Consider the following 19,257-nt stretch of genomic DNA (forward strand, 5'->3'; position numbering starts at 1 on the left):
AGAGGAAGGGAAATTGTCAAACTCATTCCTGACAAGTGCCTGGATGATGATTGTGACAGTTTGCATGCAAAAGCTCTGCTGGATGTCAAGCTGCATGGGCCATCAGGTTCAAGGACCAAAATGGAAATGAACTTGTAATTTTTGCAAAATACTTTTCAGTATAATAAGTATTTACCCTAATTACTAGCATATTTGTTATTTTATAACCAACATGAAGAAGCATGTTTCCTTGTAGTTTTATTACTCTAAAAGGTATTTAGTTTTTCTTTCTATCATGCAAAATTCAGGTTTTACAACTATAAAATTCCAAAATGTTTTACAAGTGGCCCTGATCCGGCAAAGACCTACCCATCTGTTTAGTTGAATAATAATAAGCATTTATATTCCAATAGTGCCCTTTACCTTGCTTGGGCTGTACACAGAACCATCTGCTTCAGATTGACTGTCTTTCAGACTGAGCTCTCCAAAAGCCCTGACCTTGTAATCTCATCTACACCTTTGACCTTGCAGAGCGTCTCGGAATGAAGGATTAGGGTCTGCCACACACAAGACAGCTTGTGAAAGCAGGATTTAACATCGCATATTTGTAATTGGAGTCAATGAAGTTTTTTCCTGAATATGACTTGAATTTCTGATTTGTTTTTCAGTAAGACAAAGCAAGAAGTGGAATGCACGTTCATCCACTCCACGTGTCGTCTTGTCTGAAAGCCTCTTGGTCAACTAAAGCCGTAAGGTAAATACACTTCTGGCTGTTAGATTGGGCTGTTTATTCCACACACTGATTTTTCTCTCTTTCCAAAGAGTAAATGCATTTTATTTTTCATTATATAAGGCTAGCAAAACAAGTAAAGCTATCACTCCAGAAGGGAGTACTTCCAACAAGCACACAAGCAAGAAGATTGCCTACTGAGGCATGTGTTTGATGGTAAATGAATTGTATTTGTGAATTGCCTCCTATTTACTGTAGGGCTTTCAACGGTAATCTTTCTTGAGCTAAATTACATTATCACAACAAAGTTAAAAGGAACATGATTTCTTCAGCCAAACCTGCTTAGTCATTAAGCACCCCAGTTGCTCTGAAGTGTTCCTGCAGCCCTAACTAAAAGAAGATAACTTTCAGACTTACCAACGTGTGGCCCTGCCTTTCACAGAAACATTATCGATGAAGTGTGAAGCATGCAGAGCACACACGTGGAATAACAATGCAATAAGCCTGCTCGGTCTTTCCAATTTGAGACTGGCTCTTCTGGATCTTGGTGCCTCTTCACTCTAGCACCATGAAGAACTAGCTTACTTGTCGGATTTAAAATTAGTTCCTTATCCCCTGTATCCCTGTCTTACATTCCTTCTCGTAGCCCAATATTCTTGTAAGAGCAGAGAGATGGAGAATTTTGGCTGTTTCTTAAATTTGGTGACTGCAGTTCTCAGGAGAGTCATTTAAATCTTTTATCAGTGGACCCTGATTTCTTCTCTGATATTAGAATCTACAAGAATAAGGGACATAAAGCCCTTCCAACCTATTATATCTTGAGGTCAAACGATGCACCCTCAGAGGTGCCTCCCAAAGTAGAGGCCTCTTGTAGATACAGACTATGACTGTCAGATAATGCTTTTAAAACTGTAGCAGGCCCCTTGACTCTGCAGCTATGAGATGTAGAAAACTAGGGACAAATATTTAACTGCAATCTCTCGTATTGATCCGGTTGTAGTCATGTTTTAAGTTAAAAACAAATTCTCATAATTGTGTTTTTGGTTTATTTTCTGTGATAAATTATTTTCTCATACTTTATAGCTCCTTAAACGGTTTTCTGTAGCGCTGTTTGCAAGCTCATAGGATGTGATGCCTGAAAAGTTAGACAATGGAAGAGATATAAACTATAATTGCATGTAATTGCTGCTTTGTAAGTATTCATGGAGGAAAGAAAAGGCTTCCTTATTCTTTCAAATTTTAGTTTCAATGTATAAATGTTTGTAAATCTTTTTTTTGTTTGTTTGTTTGTTTTTTTGTTTGTTTGTTTGCCCTAATTGTGCACTGAGAATGTGAGAATGTTTGCAGGCTGTTCTGCATGTGATACCCAGGGTGTGCAACAGTCAGAAACTGCTCAGAATCACTCTCATGGTAATACTGTGTCTTTCTGACTTTTGGTGAAACTTTGGGAAAACTTAAAAGATTCCATCCCACAAAGCAATTGATTGCTTTCATGCTTTTTAAAACTTAGTTTTTATTTTTGCAGTTTGTTGTTGTTGCACAGACAGAAGGTGCCTTTGATTAAATTCTGCCCTTAGAAACACTGAGGAACATGGCACAGTTATTTGTTCCCATCCAAAATTTGGCAAGAGTTCCAAATGAAGGGAAAACCATATTGTCTGCCTTTGCTATTGGGTTTTTCAGGGTAGAAACAATCATCAATTAGGTTCTTAGTCCTTCACAACAGGTAAAAGAGAGAATGCCTGAAAGTGAATGGAGTGCATCTATAGTGGTTTGCATTTAATGCTGCTACATCCTGTGCTGTCCCTTAAATAATCAGTATATTAAATGCTACCTCTTTGAGACAGGGACACTGTTATTTTGCAGTGGTGCAGAAGACATGAAGAATGGAAAATGCATTCTAAATATTTCAGGCTGCTATTTCAAGCGGTCCTGGGTGGCAGAGGCCTTGCTATGGTCAGAACAAATTACACAAGGAATAGTTGGCATAATAAAGAAAAAATAGCTGGCAAAGCATGGCAAATAATCCCCATTTCTAATAACCTTAAGATGTTAGAAAGCTTTCTGATGCCTTTGCCCTTTTATGTGTTCCTAGCATGTTTCTCTGCTCCACGTAATTAGTGCCTGTCTTCTGCTGGGAAAACAGAAAGCCCAGGAAGGAGGGGCAAACCCTCGAGATGATGTTTAAGCAATAAGTGCCCAGTGTTTTATTGAGAATCCAGCATTTCTGTTACATAATTTCCCCAAGCAACCGGGATTTAGTCAATGTTCCTAGTTGTAATTAAATGATAAATCCTGGCATGGACAGCATCCAGCACAGGGTAAGTCGGTTGTGCTGAAGCACAGCAGGACACGAGATGCATTCACGCAGGAAAACAATGCAGCTTGGGAAGGCTGAGCAGAAGCCAGACGCCAGGCAGACATCTCTGCATAGTAACACCGGAGCTGTTTGGCAAGTAGAGAGTTTCAGCCATTTTCTACATGTATACAGTTTTCTGTGAAACATATTTATAAGAGGGCCTCGTGTTTCATCGGTGTGAATTATTTACAGAGCGCTTTATCGTTGTTGCTGTTCATGGGGAAGCCACGCTCAGAGGCTGTCGATTAGTGAAGATGCATTACGATGTAATTGTTGCATTACAGATTCCCCTACACCATTAAAAAAACACTTCATATCAGTCAGTCAGCCTTTATAGAATACTTTTAATAGAAGTGTGTATTACGAGAAGCCTATATGCATTTTAGCCTTTCAACTGTGTTTCACACATCTAGAAATCACATAAATAGTCTGAAGAGGGAAGACTTTAAAGGAAAGCTAAGAAAAGAAGGCAGGGTAACAGTCTGTTCAGTGCTCAAAACAAAACAGAAAGCGACAGATAAAGACACAAATGTAGTCCTCTGGAATGCCACCTTGCATTGTTTTACATAGCTGTTTTTCAATTAATGCAGCTTCCAAAGTTGAAAATAAACACGAAGCAGTAACATGAGAACATACAGCCCTTACCAACAGCCCTGGTATGTTCCATGGGCTAACACACAGCACTTGGCAACGGAGTAAGAACAAGTAAAAACAGGTAAGAACAATGTTGTCCCTATGAACCCTTAAGGAGAGTGCTTGCTCTTTGAAAAATGTTCCGCTTGGTTCGGTGAGGTTTCTGTGATTCTCTCAAAGCTTCCATTGCTCTCTGAAAGGCAAGCACTTTGTGTTTGAGTTCACCAGCCCAGGCCCAAGCAGGCGCTGCAGCTCAGCATTGGGTGCTGTCTCCTCTGCACAGCAGCAGGTTCAGCTGACACCAGGAGTGCATTGCCAGGTCTCAGGCTTTGAATCCACATTACTGGAAACTAAAGCCAACCTCATGAAGAATGATCTCTTACTGACTCTACAGCAGAGGCTCTTGACTAGAATGTCCTTATTATGGCCAGAGCCTCTTTAATCATTAGCAAAAGTATGCTAGTTCATCAAACATTCAAAGCAATCAGGAGGTTAAATCATACAGAACAAACACCAGTAGCTAATGTGTATGCAATATAATACAGCAGAGGAAGTATCTCTTGTGGGCAGAGAGTGGCAGGACTAGTAATTTTGTGAATTGTATCATTAATAAAATATATTTTATTCTATTTGATGCTGACTTTGGAAGGTTCCTGTATGATTATTACATTTTTAAGCATCAGAATTTTTTATTTCTAAAGGCTTTACCAGAGGCTAAATTGAGATCTAATACAAAATTCAAAGAGGTTCTGCTGAAATGCCATTAAAATTTTAACTTTATGTTCTTTCGGGGGTTTAAAAGTTATGGAGGCAAAGCTGTACAAGCCAAAAGGAATTTAACTATACGATTTCTGTGTTCTGTAATAGGTAGAATGTCCGACCTGACACAGATTTTGTTGGGTTATGTATTCTGAATATTTGGGTTTTCTCCTAGTAAATGCTTGTGTTCACTAGGGGTTTTTTAGTACTTGATCTTTTTGAATGATTTTCGCTATAATTTTTCAAGTCTTTCTGTATTTTACATTAAAATTAGGCAGAAATTTCTAAAGCAACGATATGATGAGGTTGCTCTTCAGCACTTGTCTCCACACTCATGCATGTGATGTGCTCCCACCTGAAGGAAGCCAGGAAGGTGGTTGGCCTTGCCTGCTTCGATCCAGGCCCCGTAGCTTTATTGCCTTATTGCTCACAGTCAGCTTGCAGCAGCTGTGTATCGGTCTCTGACCATAGTCCCTGTCTCGATTGTGTGACCGAGGAGTGCTGCTTGGTTATCCTGACCCCTACCCCGCTGGTGGGTAGACAGAGAAAATACAAACCTGCCTCTGCAGCATGCTCCAGTGGGGAGGGATTCTGGCTGGTGGGACTGTAACAAAGCTGGAGCAGCCTCTGACCATGTCCCTGTCACGACAGTGTAATTGCCAGGAAGGAATTAATCTGACAAAATCTAATAAATAATAAGTGGAAATGCGCTAAGCAACTTTCCTGCTTTCTGTGAAGAATTTAGCTTTTGTTAAATATAACCATTAATGATATGTAAGAAACAAATCCTTGGTCCATCACTCATTCCATACAACATATAAATGTCTTCATAGGTTTATTGCATGTTACCTCCTGTGATGGTTGTAATTTATAATCCAAAGTTTTAAAGCCCTGGGAGAAAAATGTCTTTTTGCAGGCTGTTAAGCATTAATGCTCATATAATATTTTTAATATGCCACAGACACTCATGGTAACTAAAGTGCCCACTATTGTCAGAAGCATCTCCTGTGGCACTTTCCCTTTATACTATCCAGGAAAAAACAAAAACACAAAAACAAAAATCACACACACACACAAAAACAAAACAAACCAAAAAAACCCGAGCTATCATGTGTCTCTGAAGTTATTCTACGCTGTTTTTAATTTTGATAGCTCCTGAAAAATTTATGAATCAGCTTGTCTCCTATCAAAAGCTGCCTCATGGAACTTTACTATATTGACACTCCATCATGATAGGGAAATATGTATCATCTCATTTAGTTTTGGAGAATGTGTCTGCAGGATGTCAGGCATAGTTAATGACTCCAGATAGGCAGCTCTGAAAAGCATAGGCTGCATTTATCCCTGCTATGGACCCAGGGCGAGTAGCAGTGCTGCAAATCCCTTGTTTCTCTCTCCATCCAAAGTTGCTGATTAACCCTGCCAACACGTCTCGGCTTTGAGCAGGGGGGATGCTACTCGGGCTGAGTGCATAACTGTTATTTATACGGATGCAGAGTCATCGGGGGATCAGGGCTTTCCAGGCGCTGGAAATGAGGCTGTCCCTCCTGTGATGAGTATTGCATTGCTCTGGCAGAGACTGTGAACGTGGTGAGCCCCCTATAGCTGGTACGGAAACAGCTCTTAGAGCCTGAGGTCTCCAAGAGCAACCCTGTGGACACACTGCTGGGCTGATCTGTGCCATAGGTGTGCGTCAAATTAGACGGGGATGAATCTCTCCAGCATGAAATTTTTAACAGACACTTCAGATAGCAGCGTGGCTATGATGGTGTGTGCTTTGCTGAGGTTTCAGAGCTTGCTGTTCTTACAGTAACCCGTCAAAGGATTTGTTTTCAGTGTGTTATTTATAAATGGGAAGCAAATGTACCAAAATAAAAGGCAGTGGAAAGTAACACAGTAGGTTTATAGGCAACAGAGTCTGACAAATAAATTTACCTGCAGCACGTCATTAGGTGCATCGCCTTGCACAGCACACTCCACTTGGACAGCAGCCTTTGCCAGAAGTCAGCTGCAGTTTACTAATGAAAGGTGTTTGGATAGTTTGTGTGAAGTCCTTCTGATTTTATTGTGCTTTATTGAAGTTAAAGACATCAAACAAAAGCACTTTTAACTCTTGATCATACTGGTAGTGTTTACACGAGGTTATTGACGGCTGGGTGGGAGTCAGCACATACAAGAAATCACAGATAAAATAAGTGCAGACATCGGTTGGACTCAGCAAGGCAGGGACATGATTTCTAGTTTTTGTTTTCTTCAATCTATTTTCACCCCTGTGGAGTTCTTTGGCCAGGGGAATGGAGCAGGAAAGTGGTACATTCATTTCAGAACAGCAGTTGGGGAAAGAAAAAAAAACACTTTCTCTTTTAATGTTCCTAGTCAATATTATCTTTAGTAATTTTCAGTGTGCTGGCTGTATGGTTCGTTCCTTGTAACTATGAACTTAGGAACTTATGACTGGACTTGGGAAAAAATTAGCTAGCTAAATTCCAAACTGAAATTCTGATTTCTCTTCCCAGCCACTGCCCAAGCCTAGAGGTGAATACACTATGAAGTGTTCTACTCTGAGCCTCCCCAGCTTTTCAGCCCTGGTCTCTTGTGTTAGATTTGTCCTACTTTCCAGCACAGCTGTTTTTAAAGGTTGACATGCCTTTGTTCTGGTCAGGCTTAACAGTCCCCGAAGAGTTACAGTTCCTTGCTGTAGCAAGAGTGACCCAAAACGCGCATCTTCACTCCAAAGCACAGCTCTTGATCCTCTGTGTTGCTAACCATGTCAACAAGCTGTCCTTATCAAAGTTTAATTGAATTATTTCAACAAGGCAATGCACTACTGCATAAAATAATTTTTAATTATTTTGTTTTAATTTAGGTGGCATGGAACAGAGAAAAATCAAATTGTTTTGGGAGAAAGGGAATGAAAGGAGGGGGGATTAGGACATGTATGGAGTAAACTGGTTTTACTCCTTCGGTTTTATGACTTATTATAAATTCATTCAGCACCACATCTGCATTTATTGGAAAATTTAAATCTTTCTTGCACAAAATGTTAGATGAGCAACTTACTGAATGCTGATGCATCAAGATTAAGGTTTTTAACTATATATATATATATATATGTTACATTACACATTTAGTATCTATGCAGGCACTAGAAAGTGAAATTCCTCAGCTGAATCTCTAGTCCATGCTGGTTATTTCCTGTCCCTTTCCAAACTGATGCACCCGTTTCGCTTTGTCTTATCCTTCAGCTCAAGCTAACTGGATTCTTGAGTTGTGAAGTTTCTGTTTATTAGGGAATTGTGAGTTCCAGGCCTTGGCAATACTTGTTTTTTGGCTGTTCATCTCTTTCTCAAACAACGAAATATGTAGTTTGATGGTAGGTGAAGTATTAGCATCCGTTCTTATTCTCATGATCATAACGGCGTGATTGGGCTGTATTAAAAAGAGCTGCTGAGCAATTAGGGACTCACTACACTCATTCATTAGAAAACTATAATGTAAGAGAATACTTAAAAAAAGTTCACTTGTATTGGATCTTACAGAAATTGCAGCAATATTTATCCAGGAAAAATATGAATTGTAGTGAACTCATAATGTGACCTGACTTGATCTCAGATTTTACACTAAAATAACTGAGATCCTGTTCACCCAATCCCTTGAATCTTTGGCTGTAAGTTGGAAAGAAAATCAGTAGTAGTTCTACCTGAAATACTGAGCTTTGGAATGTTGAATTGATGAATATCAGGGGAGTTACTTCTGACTTGTATTAACCTCGTATTGATGGCAGCTTTCCATTGTCTAAATTTGTTGGTGATTTTCTTTGGGACTTCTGCACTGAAATGAGCAATAAGCGTTTAGTCCCGCAGAAATCAGCGGAGCCTGCTCTGATGTGCACTGACATCAGGACGGTGCTCACCACATGGCGGTGTTTAACCCTGCTTAGTTTTCGTGCCCTCTTAACTTACAGGAATAACTACATTTTGTGAAGGGCTTACTGTTTCATTTAAGAGCCTTAAATGAAACACATGGTGCTTGCTGGGAGTGTGAATGAGCCGGGCACACCATCTCCGGCGTTGTGAGTGTGCCAGAATGCCGGGCTATTTTGGGATGAGGCACCAGACAGAATTAATGCGATCTCTGACAGAAATCAGTCCAGGGTTTTGGTATTACTTATTCTAGGGCTGAGGAGAAGGGTTTCTGTTTTGTCTTTAAAACTGTCACACCCTTTTCAGCTATTCATATTAAGAGCTGCCGTAGCAGTCACAAGATGGATTTCATGAAAATTGGATGTCATCTCCTTCACTAAATAGCCAACTGGTGCGGAGAGCCTAAGTGAGCTGGTGATTTCCCTCCAGAGAGGGTTTCATTTAAATTAGTGGATAAAACTGATACTTTTTCAGAACATCTGTTCCTGCTTCTAGACTCTTAATTGTGGTGGTAATAATATTAAGTGCAACTCTCCATTTTTTTCTCACCCCTGTTTTCTAACTCTTGGCTCCTGATATTGTTTAGCAATGTTAATCGGTCTCGCTGCTTTCCTGCTCCCCTTTATAGGCCTGCCTTTTTAGACGTAATTAGACTTTGTTTAAGCAAATATTTTACAAGCATCTGTGTCAGTCCTTTTGGTAAGCTCAAGACTTTGTGTTGTGGCACGGTTCTAATAGGCATTACAATCTTATATCAGATGGACCAAGGGGAAAAAAAAGCATAAAAGGCAATTAAAAGACAACCCCTATCCATGTCTAGGTAACAAAACATATGAAAATAACTCTATTAGAAGCCTCCCATGACTGATATGCAGAATACCTTCTGAGTCACTGCCAGAAAAGGAAAAATAAAATAATTACTTTTAATGCAATTTACCATTTTACATTTTTAGAAGTCCATTGAGTCACTTGAGGTATTCAGATTTTCTGCAGACCTACCAATAATCCCTTGTTTTAGGAGTCAATTTTCTGACAAGATTCATTTGTAATATCATAGCCTATTATTAACATCATAAACTTTATACCCACATGAATGTGTTTGACTATCCGTGTAGTGGTGATGGGGACTCGCAATGCTTTGAATCACTGCATGTATAAACCCAACTCCTGTGGTCTTGGTTCACATAAATAATTTAGCATTTTACCTGTATTTCATCTCTTCGCTTCTCACTTCTGTTTCCAGTTCTAAATGAAGTGCACTTGGTGGCATCTCACTCGTTCCTGCTCCTTGTCTTCTGTATTGCAGTCATCTTGCAGTCACGACGGTGCCGTGCCTCTCACACAAGTTCCTAGCTTTCTGAGTAGCCTCCTCAGAGACAGTTTGATGAATTTTTTATTTCAAAGAATTAAAAAGCTGCATTTAAAAGGTTATTTTGTGACACTAAATTGCATGAGCCTTAAAAAATGTGGGAGACCTTCCCTCTCAGTCTGCAGTTTTTAAGTTGACACCTAAGGATGTCTAGTACTGGATAAGTAGAGGACAGGTAATAATGAAATTTGACAGTGCTATCCATCTTGCTGCATCCTAATTAACTTATTGAGTGCACCCTCAGTAAGTTTGCAGATGACACCAAGTTAGGTGCGTGTGTCGATCTGCTTGAGGGTAGGAAAGCTCTGCAGGAGGATCTGGATAGGCTGGACCGATGGGCTGAGGTCAACTGCATGAAGTTTAACAAGGCCAAGTGCCGGGTCCTGCACCTGGGGCGCAATAACCCCAAGCAGAGCTACAGGCTGGGAGAGGAATGGTTGGAAAGCTGCCAGGCAGAGAAGGACCTGGGAGTGATGGTGGACAGTCGGCTGAATATGAGCCAGCAGTGTGCTCAGGTGGCCAAGAAGGCCAACGGCATCCTGGCTTGTATTAGGAACAGCGTGACCAGCAGGGCTAGGGAGGTGATCGTCCCCCTGTACTCAGCTCTGGTGAGGCCGCACCTCGAGTACTGTGTTCAGTTTTGGGCCCCTCGCTACAAGAAGGACATCGAGGTGCTTGAGCGGGTGCAGAGAAGGGCGACGAAGCTGGTGAGGGGCCTGGAGAACAAGTCCTACGAGGAGCGGCTGAGGGAGCTGGGCTTGTTCAGCCTGGAGAAGAGGAGGCTCAGGGGTGACCTTATTGCTCTTTACAGATACCTTAAAGGAGGCTGTAGCGAGGTGGGGGTTGGTCTGTTCTCCCACGTGCCTGGTGACAGGACGAGGGGGAATGGGCTTAAGTTGAGCCAGGGGAGTTTTAGGTTAGATGTTAGGAAGAACTTCTTTACAGAAAGGGTTGTGAGGCATTGGAACAGGCTGCCCAGGGAAGTGGTGGAGTCACCATCCCTGGAAGTCTTCAAAAGACGCTTAGATGTAGAGCTTAGGGATATGGTTTAGTGGAGGGCTGTTAGCGTTAGGTTGGAGGTTGGACTCGATGACCTTGAGGTCTCTTCCAACCTAGAAAATTCTGTGATTCTGTGATTCTGTGATTCTAAATGGGTGTCAGCTGAATTCCCTTCCCTATGAACATTGCTTTGTCAACCAAGCAGGGTCCAAAGAGTTATAATATTGATGTATTGACGCCACTCTTTAAAAATATTGCTACGAAAATTTATGTGTCTCTGTGCAGGCAAAACTGTAATATATTTGCATTTCTAAAATCACTTTGTATTTTGGAAAAAAAAAAAAAACATTTCCTTGGGTTTTTCAGAGCTGGCTTTTCAGCCAGACAAGACATGCGATTGTTCTAAAAATGCCCTGCTGCCATATCCACGAGTTCAACAACATCAGCGCTAGCAACACTGACAGCCCTGCTGAAGGAGGCCTCCAGCACTTCTCAGGCCATTGATTCGTCACCGAGCAAAACTGATGGAGTGACAGAGACAGACAGAAAGGAGCTAGCAGGTTATCTGGGTTGGGGTTTCCAGTGCTGGAGCAGCTGGGGTCTGAGCTTGTGTTGTCAGTAGAAAAATCAGAGTGTTTGTAAACAAGTCTGCTGCAGTGATTGTGGTGCATAAATGCAGTGGATCCACGCTGCTGCAAGCACGTTCAGTCCCTTGAACTCACAGAAAGTGTTTGGAAATCAGCAGCAAAGGGCATTCTGTATTTTTTCCTTTTCAAGAACAACACTTGCTGCAATCAGGTAGAAAATAAACATCCTTTGATGCGGTAATTGTGGCCATGCGTTCCCCTCAGAAATTACAGGGATTTTATTCATTAACTTTTTGAAATGTTATGACTTGTAAATTTGTTTTTGGAGTCTTTTTTGATTTGATTTGTTTTGTGGGTTGTTTTGAACACTTTTCTCCCCTTCACTTATTTATTACTGTTCTTAAAAGCTGGTATCAAAAGAATATAAAGCCTTTTCTAAAAGAGCGTTGCCTGTTCCAGAGCTCTTGGTTTGTGGGGAATTTATTATGCTTTAACTCAGTAGAGATTCTTCTAAAAAATTCTGAACAAAATGCTCAATTCTTTGCTTCCTCACAACCTCTTTTCTTTCTTCAAAGGTGTTTGTTTATCAGAGGGATTTCTTTTCACGGTGTGTACAATAGAGCTCTATTTGTGGATCTGTCTTTCTTTTTTAATGTTTTTCTGTATTCCAGCTTTGACACTAATCAGTTCTTTGTATTAAAGTCATGCCAGCGGTATGGGTGTAGTGACAGAGGCTGGGGGCTCTCCTGGGGTCAGAGGAGTGTGCGGGAGGCAGGACCAGGACTGCTTCTTTGCTCCTTCCTCCCTATGCCCGCTGCTCCCAAAGCAGCTTGTCCCGTGGCCTTTCTGCCTGTACCAATCTGTAGCACGTGAGATCGATTTGTATGCTTGATTTGGCAACCTTCTTTTGGCTTGGGTCTTGGCACTCTGGTATGTCCTTAATCCTGTAGATGCAAAAAGCCTTCTCCATCTACTTTCTTCACTCTCCCATTTGTTACCTGGGTAGTTCGTCTGTTGACAATTGCTTAAAGTAATGTATTCTTTTGGAATAGTTTCTTTGCTTAGGAAGAATCCTTCTCTCTGCCAATGAATCTGTCATATCCTTTGTAGTGTATGTTTTTTATGGTCCTACGATGTTTATATTTAAAATAATTTTACCTACATGTTCCCCCAGTAGTATTTTCAGAATTACACTGCCTACAAAGTGATATCCCAGAAGTACTTTTTTGTGTAAAGTAGTAAAGACTAAAAATGGTTAAGTCAGACCTCAGACACAAAAAAAATCACACACCCCAACTGTGATTGTGGATGTCCAGACACTACTTCAAAGAAGTAACACTGATACAACTTCATGTTTCTTCCAGCTGCTGATCTGGAGGTTGATTCTCAGCACACTGGACTATTCACTTGCAAAGTTCAACATTAATTTTAGTCGTGCTTTAAAGGCAGTGACTTGGTCTTGGTCAAGAAGCAGTGTTTAAGTGTTGTTTCTAAATCTGGACTCTGATCTAGAGCATTCAGCAGAGTGCAAGGCTAAGTTTCGTTGAAGGGACGGTCTCCCTGAGCTAGGGCAGTGCTGCAGGATGCCCAAGGAGTTTTCTTTCCTTAAGCTGCGTTGGATGAGGATCTCCACTTCTGGTTTAAGAAAGGAAGAAATGGGAAATCAAAGGGACTTCTTACTAAGTTTAACAGCACTCCTGTTTTTAGTAACCGCATTACCTCAGCTGATGATGCAATGGGGGTGACTAATTGCTTTTCTTATCCTTCAGACAAATTCTGTAGAGGTTCCTATTGTTGCTTTGTGTATGCCTGAGTGAACCGCTGATCGTTCTGAAATGTTGTCATGAGAAGAACCAATTATATCCTTAAAACTGCATTTAAATGTCAATAACCAGGCTCCCAAAGAGGTGCTGGAGATGATTATTAAAATGATCATTATAGGTGGTATTAAAGTCATTATATTTAAATAAGAGCACCTACAGTCACACAAAACCATGGTAAAAAGTCTATGGGTCTTCACATTCCTTGCTGTAAACAACTCTCAAGGCAATAGCAGGTTTTCCTGGTTGTCTAGTTATTCCATAGTAGCTCCCCAATGCACTTCAAAATGTCTGGTATGCACCTTTCCTGGACAAAGGAACTTGGATGCGTTGTGTCATGAGCTCAGTCCAAAGCAGTGGTTCCCCTGTTCCTCTGTGCATAAATGGCTTGACATGAGGTGTTGCCAAACACGATGCCAAGGCAGTCCTTCTAAATTTGAGGAGTGCTCACTGCAGTGGGAAGAATTTATTGGCCATTTAACAGCTGTGTGTAGTGCACTCAAAGGATGAATAAACAGTAATGAATTGGAGCAGCTTATGCCTTATTTATTTATTTTTGGTAGTGGAATTGGTAAGTAGTTTTGAATTATCTGGGCTGCTTCTAGTCCTTGCAGTAGGTAATTATCTGTTAGGCTTGCGATGATTTGCACAGTACTCTGTCCATCTGCATTTCACCTGGGGAAATCCGTGGTACGAGCTGAGAACAGCTTTGCTGGCTTTGGCGGGGGGAAGAGAGAAAGTCTTGTTATTTTCAGAGTAGAGCTGGCAGATTGTCATTGTTTCTGAGCTTCTTGTTTTACTGCCGTCTTGTGCTAGTGACACAATGTTCCACGGTTAGGAAATGTCAGCTTCATGGATGAGCCATCCAATGAGAATATCAGCCCTCTCCCCAGGATGAGATGTTGGCTGGGAGGAGTAAAATGCCTGCATGCAAATCTCTCTCCTGGAGTCAGTTTAAGAGTTAGAGGGAAGAAAAATCATCCTGCCCTTTCTTCTCTGTTAACTCTTTGTTTCCATCTTTCAAAACCATAACTCTCCATAGATGTTATTACTGATATACATGTTAATGCGTATCTTATTTAGCTTTCTAAGCCAGGTGCACACATGCCAACTGTAACAGCAAAAACAGATGGTCGAAGTTGCTGAGGTCCCCTGGTATTTTTTGAAAGAGGGGATATTGTTCTGAATATCCTGGCTAATTATACTGTATGCAGTCACATTTTATCTGTGTTTTTCTCTTCTTTTGTTTGAGCAAGCTAGGATTTTTTTTTTCATTCTAAATTGAAGGTGATTTGTTGTTTAGAGCAGAGCACAAGCAGAATTCCTGCTTTTCCATAGCAGATGAAGGGTAAGACTCAGAAACGCGTGATGCTTGGCTAGCTATTAAGAGTTTCGTGAAGATTTTTGAAAAAAAGTATGTGAGAAAAGCTGGTTGAAATGAAGAAGTATTTCTGAATTGGAAATTCAATATTTGTATTAAGTAAAATTAAGCCTAAAAGAAAATTAGAAAATATACTTTAGATTGTTTATATTTTCCATAAAATATACATTTAAGAGTGAGGGCAAAAGAAACAGTATTACTGTCAGAAAGCACTGGTGGCAAGAATTAATGTGTAACGTTGAGACAGAATCTGGAGCCTTTCTCTGATGCGGCTGATACTGGCCAGAGTCAAGCAGCGTGCTGCCAAGGAGATTTCTGCCCAGGCACTTACTGAATTTCTTGTGGTCTGTGAATTCAGCTGCCTGATCCTGCAAATACACATACTTCAAGACGATTTGGAAATGAACAAGGTCTGCAAAATACAAATGTTGCAACATAGTCTGAAGATTTTTTTCTGACACAAGCTAAGACTCTGTGAACAAAAAATCCATTTAGATCAAAATCAATTTTAGGAAGGATGGCAAATGATTTAACTAAAATAGATCTGCAAAACTTCCTCAGCCCCTCACAAGCAGATCTTAGTAATGACCACACCTCTGCAACCAGAACTGTGTCACTGTAGATCTTTGCTTCTCATATAGAGTGTAGAAAACAAATGCTAATGTGGACAAATATTCCTGGATGAAATTTAAAAGCCATCTTTCCCACTTCATCATTAAACTTCCAGGAGGGAAACTCTCATGGCTTTGAATCAGGCACCTAAAAATTCCTTTGGAATACTTCACACGATCCGAGTTAGATCCGTTCAAAACGGCCCTCTTGCTGCCTCAGCTGTAGGGACTGGCAAGGCCAGCTGAAAGACAGCATCAGTGCTTCCAGAGTTTGTTCATTTGAAGCCGTTTCCAACTTCCTCAAATATCAAAATGTCAGGAAAACATGTCAGGAGGGCCTGCACGGAGCCGGGAGGCGCAGGAGCTGCAGTTCCCCCATTTCACACACACACAGGTAGGCCCCGGTGCTGGAATACGAGGTGGCCTGAAGAAAATCCCAGGACCTCCTTTCTGGGAGTCTCTCAAGACCTTGCTTTTGGGTTCAAGAAAGTCCTGGTCCAGTCACTGCAGTTGTGCTTTGCCCAGCTCCCTCCCCTTCAGGGACACACGGAGGCCAGGCCTCACCGGGCAGCGGCCTCGTGCTGCAGCCCGAACAAAGTCTGCGGACACATCAAACAGAACCACACCGAGCCCTTTTAAATTGGATCCGCGTTTGTTGTCCTATCAAAATACATATGGATGAGGAAGATAAAATTATTTTTTTGAAGACCAGTTCATTAAGTTCTGAGGAATGTATACGAGATACCTGCTGCTGTTCTTTAGTTCATTGTGAATATCCTTTTTATCAGCTGCCAAGTCCCTTTAGTGATTTCTCTTTCATGATCTTTTTTTGAGATAAAACAATGCATTTTAGAGATGCTACTGATGCCTTCAATCTAGCATCTGACCAGAAAATTGTGTTCCCTCTCACAACTTCTGTTTAAACTTTATTTGGTGTCTGAAGTCACCTTACGAACCCTTTACTACCAGTTGAACCACTAACAGCAGTGCTTGTAATTCCCATGACTTTAGTAAGAAGGGCTGCATTCCCAGCAAAGTGGGGGTTATTCCTTTTTCTTAGGCTAGAGGGAGATAGGCCATGCAGTAACTCCACAAGCACAGGGATCTATTTCTTTTCCAGCTGAGCTGTGTTCAGGGCCCACAGGTGCTTTCCACCCATTGCCACAGTTAAGCACAGCCAGCTGTCTGCACTAAGCCACCTGGTGGTGTTAAAGCAGTGCATTCTCATAGCAGGCAGAGCGTGGACATGGGACTTAATGCAGCTCATCTGATGAATAGTAATTAATGAAGCCAGAGCACTTCAGCTGATTGTGATCATCTGCACAGACCCCCTGGATAGCACCACTCCCAACACAGAGCAAGCTCTGTGTGTGTCCCGGTAGAGGAGAAAGTTAAGTAACTGGAAGCATGGTAGAGCCGTTCTAGCTACTCAAGCATTAACAGATAGTAATTAAAAGTCAGAACAAGAGTTAGGCTGCTGTTTTCTCTGATTCAGTGCTTGTCTGTCAGTAATGGGGAAGTCAAAGAAGCTAAGTGGGGCTTTGGGGGATGGGACAGGTGTTCTAGCTGGTTTTCTTGCATTAGCTCAGTGCTTGCTTGGAAAAGCAGAAAAATATGGCATGCACATGCAGTGGAATTGATTATCTGAAAAATAAAAGGTTGCATCTGGTGCCTTTAGCACCAAGAAACCTGAGAGAGTCCAGAGATGTGACACAGCTCTCTGCCTGGTCTAGAATTGCTGAGTGTTTGTTCTGGCTGCACAAAGACCAGGATCCACCTCAAGGGGGCTGACATGTTATTTGGCTGACTCAGAGAAGTGAAAGAATGAAGTCAAGGTAAAGAAACTGCTGTGTGGCAATTCCCTCCTGCTGCTTTTGTTTCACAGAAGATCATTAAACCTTAAAGGTAAGAGAGACATTGTAACCCTTTCTTCCTTGTGTCCTAAAAATAATGGCTGTGTTTAGAAAAGCAAATACAGGCACTTTGCTTTGTAATGAGATTTTTGAAAATGTATTTAAGAAGCTATCATCTCCCAGGAGTTAATTGATATTAACGTTGGTATCTCTCCTGGTAATAAATTGCAGGAAAGGAACAAAACTTTCCACGGTACAACAGGAATCAGCAGCTCCTCTTTTCTCTGCTCTAGCTTTCAGCACAGAGCAGCAACTGCATGCTGCAGGTTTGACCCCTGAGAGATAAGGGATTTCTCTGGAGCATGATTTTCATTCTATCCTCCCACAGTGATCTAACAGAGTTTGTTTAATAACGTTCCTTTTGTTCTGGCAGATAATCATGGGCTGGCCCAGATAGCATCACAAATTTGCTCCTTTCTGATAATAGGATCTTATCAGGGTTTCAGCAGCATATACCATTTTACAGGATATGGCTTTAATTAAAATGACAATATGGAAGAGCAGAGGTCAGGTTCCTTAGTCTGGCATCTCTGTAACATCAAGCTGGAAAGGGACAAGGTAATAAATGTCTTTCATCTGGTATGAGAGAGAAGGTAGAGAACTATTTTGCTGGCATTAATCATCTGTTGGCTGGAGTGACTGTATTTGGAAGTTGTAGGGTAAGCTGTCTGTAAAGAAGTACAGTGCCTATTGACTGCTGGTAGTTTCCCAAAAGGACTAAAAATGAAGTGGTAGCGGTTATACCTTGCTTTTCAGTCTTGGGAATCCCTGGATGGGAACCTCATGGCTTGTGGCATGAAACACAAGATTATTGGAGTTCCCTGTAAATCCGTGGCTCCTTTGTAGGTGGGGTATGATACCTTCTGTGTTTGGGCTGCATAATAGAGAATTTGGTTCAGGCCTGTGCATGCTACCACAAAGAAGTGAGTATTGGAAGCAGCAGCCTTTAGGTAATGGGCTTATTTAGAAAATACAGACGTCCCCCAGTCACGATTCAACAGCTTTGAAATTCAAAGTTCATGAAAGCCTGAAGTTGCCTGGCTCTGAGAAACAGTTGTTGTTGTGGGGAAACACATCCTATCCGCTATGCAGTGCGTGCTACCCAAGGAATGCATAACTTGAAGCTGTTCAGAGCCTTCCACCAGCACCGGCACTGAGCACGTTGTGTAGATAAGAAACTTTTGGCAGCTCTCTGAACATGCTCTTCTGTGCCCCACGCAGAGACAGAACTCCAACCTTAAAGTTCACATATCGCAACTCAGGAATCAATAGTAGCCCCCAGCCAGGCAAAGGTTCCTTATCTTTGTGCTGCTTAATGCTCCCTGATAGAGAAATCAGGGAAGGAACAGTGAGTCCTGCCTTATCTATAGCAAAGGCTGGCTATCAACCCCCCAGCCCTGCATTATGCAGAGCCTTCCCTTCTCTTCCCATCCACCATCTCAAGAACTCTCTGCAGTCCCTGGTCCTGCTCACCAGCTCAGCTTTGCATTGACAACAGCCTGTTCTCCCTCACCCTCTCCATCAAAGATCAGTGGGAGCCCAGGTTGTGCCGTGGTTACAGACCCATGGAGGTAGTGATGGTGTCAATAGCTGGGGAGAGGAGAGGAAACTTCTCAGTAACGATTCTCCTCCAAGAGCGGGTTGATTCCTCGTGACCCCAGCTTTCTAATGAGCAAGGGGCAGCAGAAGCTCGAGGAGACAGCGTGCTTATGTGGGACTTGAAGTTATGCCTTGTTTTCCAAGTTGCAGCAAGCTGCTGCTGTCGCTACCTCTGTCTTCTGGAAGTTTTCTCCCTTTGAAGGTGCATCTGTGACACAGCAGCACATCAAAGCAGGCACCTACCTTTAAGCGAGTGAACATACTGGAAGTTTTCAAGTACTAAGCACCTTCTAAATTGGACTTTCATTCTCTTAACGCTGTAACGCAATCAAGGCTAGTTATATGATGTCCTAAATAACAAGAGATGACAATGGATGAAAAGGAAAAAGAAATCAGCTGACTTAAGGAAAAATAATTACTCTTATTCAGCAAGGCTGAAGTTAATATCTTTGAATTGTTGAATTTCCTGATAAATTCTCTCTCTTAGGAGTTTTTTTTTCTTTCTTATTAATCTTGGTGCTTTTCTTGCTTTGTTTTATTCCTTCATATGTATTTTGCACCTTTGAAAAGCTGAATAGAAGTGTTTTATACCCTG

The 19,257-nt window shown here is 41.5% G+C and overlaps 1 protein-coding gene and 1 long non-coding RNA gene across 2 annotated transcripts in view; one reads left to right on the forward strand and one right to left on the reverse strand.

The window, feature by feature from the left end:
* Positions 1-19,257, forward strand: part of UNC5D (unc-5 netrin receptor D) — a 323,527-nt gene that overhangs the window by 157,221 nt on the left and 147,049 nt on the right. The window contains exons 9-10 of the mRNA XM_084499193.1: positions 648-733; positions 16,884-17,055. The gene's annotated coding sequence lies outside the window, so the exon portion shown is untranslated. The remainder of the gene's footprint in view (positions 1-647; positions 734-16,883; positions 17,056-19,257) is intronic.
* LOC311424416 lies at positions 15,149-16,235 on the reverse strand. Its single transcript, XR_014686082.1, has 2 exons — positions 15,896-16,235; positions 15,149-15,810 (listed from the first exon to the last, which is right to left on the reverse strand). It is a non-coding gene; the product is annotated as an uncharacterized lncRNA (long non-coding RNA).

Source organism: Aythya ferina (assembly GCF_964211825.1).
Source record: "Aythya ferina genome assembly, chromosome: 27".
Classification (NCBI taxonomy): Eukaryota; Metazoa; Chordata; class Aves; order Anseriformes; family Anatidae; genus Aythya; species Aythya ferina.